The following is a 2,280-nucleotide window of genomic DNA, read 5'->3' on the forward strand; positions in this document are numbered from 1 at the left end:
TTCTTGATAGTGGATGTACTGATCATATGACCGGAGATGAAGAGATGTTTCGTGAGCTTGCTGAAAACAACGGCCCTCGAAAATATGTCACCTTTGGTAATAATTCAAAGGGTAAAGTGGTTGGCCTTGGTAAGGTGGCCATCTCACATGATAGTTCCATTCAAAATGTCATGCTCGTTGAATCTCTTGGCTACAACTTACTTTCAGTATCTAGACTTGCTGATTTCGGTTTGAATGTCCTATTTACTGAGGTAGATTGCCAAGTATTTCGTCGAGACAATCATAAAATGGTCTTTAAGGGTATGCGTAGAGGTGATCTTTATATTGTCGATTTCTCTAAAAAGGCACAACCTAAAACTTGCTTTGTTGCTAAATCCTCAAAAGGTTGGTTGTGGCATAGACGACTAGGTCACGTTGGCATGAGAAACCTTGATAAGCTTATTAAAGGAAATCATATCCTTGGAGTTAACGATGTCATATTTGATAAGGATAGACTTTGCAGTGCTTGTCAAGCAGGTAAACAGGTTGGAGGAAGACATCCCGTGAAGAACATCATGACCACAAGGAGGCTACTCAAGCTACTTCACATGGATCTTTTTGGTCCCAACGCCTACAAGAGTCTCAGTGGAAATTCTTTTGGTCTAGTTATAGTTGATGATTTTTCAAGATTTACGTGGGTGTTCTTTCTTAATGACAAGTCGCAGGTCCAGAAGATCTTCAGAAACTTCGCTAGGAAAGCCCAAAATCAGTTTGATGTGAAGATCAAGAAGGTTCGGAGTGACAACGGAACGGAGGTCAAGAATGCAAATGTGGACACCTTTCTTGACGAAGAAGGGATTTCACACGAGTTCACGGCCACATACACACCTCAACAAAATGGAGTTGTTGAGAGGAAGAACCGGACGCTCATCGAAATGGCAAGAACGATGGTTGATGAATACAAGACGCCAAAGCACTTTTGGGCAGAAGCGGTCGAGACAGCTTGTCACGCAACAAATCGCTTATATCTTCACAAGCTACTCGGCAAGACGGCATACGAGCTTCTCACCGGTAACAAACCCCAAGTTGGATACTTTAGAGTATTCGGCTCAAAGTGCTACATTCTTGATAAGCATCGTCGTTCAAAGTTTGCTCCTAAATCTCATGAAGGTTTTCTACTTGGTTATGGATCAAACTCTCACACTTACCGTGTCTACAACAATTTCACCCGAAAGGTTGAAGAGACGGTAGATGTGAAGTTTGATGAATCTAATGGCTCGCAAGTAGAGCAACTACCAATTGATGTAGGAGACAAAGACCTTTCAGAAGCAATTCGAGACTTGTCCATTGGAAAAATTCGTCCAACGGAGGTGAAGGAGAGTACTTCATCCGTCCAAGTGGAAGCTTCTACTTCACGACAAGGTGAACCAAGAATCGACACGGAAGCATCCACAAGTGGGACACATCAAGATGAAGAAAACGAGGAAATACGTCAAGATGAACATCAACAACCTCCTTCTCCACCACGACAAGAGAATGACGACGTCAACAATGAAGAAGGCCAAGAAGAAGAACAAGATGAAGAAGATGTTCAACAAAGATCCAAGCAAAAGCTCTCACGAGTTCGAGCAAGAATTGCCAAAGATCATCCCGTCGAGCAAATCCTCAATGATATACAAACCGGGAGAATCACTCGCTCAAAAACTCGTTTAGCTAACTTTTGTGAAAACAATTCATTCATCTCTAGCATTGAACCAATGAAGGTTGAAGAAGCATTGGAAGATCCGGATTGGATAAACGCTATGCATGAAAAGCTACATAATTTTGAGAGAAACCAAGTTTGGACATTGGTTGAGAAGCCCGACAACAACCACAACATCATTGGTACCAAATGGGTGTTTCGCAACAAGCAAGATGAAGATGGACAAGTGGTCCGCAACAAAGCACGTCTCGTCACCCAAGGATACACACAAGTCGAAGGTATGGACTATGGTGAGACGTATGCTCCCGTTGCTAGACTTGAGTCCATTCGCATCTTAGTTGCCTATGCTAATCACCATAATATCACCTTGTACCAAATGGACATTAAGAGTGCTTTTCTAAATGGAGAAATAGAGGAGGAGGTTTATGTCAAACAACCTCCCGGCTTTGTCAATCCTAAGAAACCAAATCATGTTTACAAACTTCACAAAGCTCTTTATGGTCTTAAACAAGCTCCTAGAGCATGGTATAAATGCTTGACCAAGTTCCTTACTACAAGTGGTTTTGAAATTGGTAAAATTGACTCTACTCTTTTTACTA

The sequence above is a fragment of the Triticum urartu genome, chromosome 7A (assembly GCF_056163025.1).
Source record: "Triticum urartu cultivar PI428250 chromosome 7A, HENAU_Tu73, whole genome shotgun sequence".
NCBI classification, from domain to species: domain Eukaryota; kingdom Viridiplantae; phylum Streptophyta; class Magnoliopsida; order Poales; family Poaceae; genus Triticum; species Triticum urartu.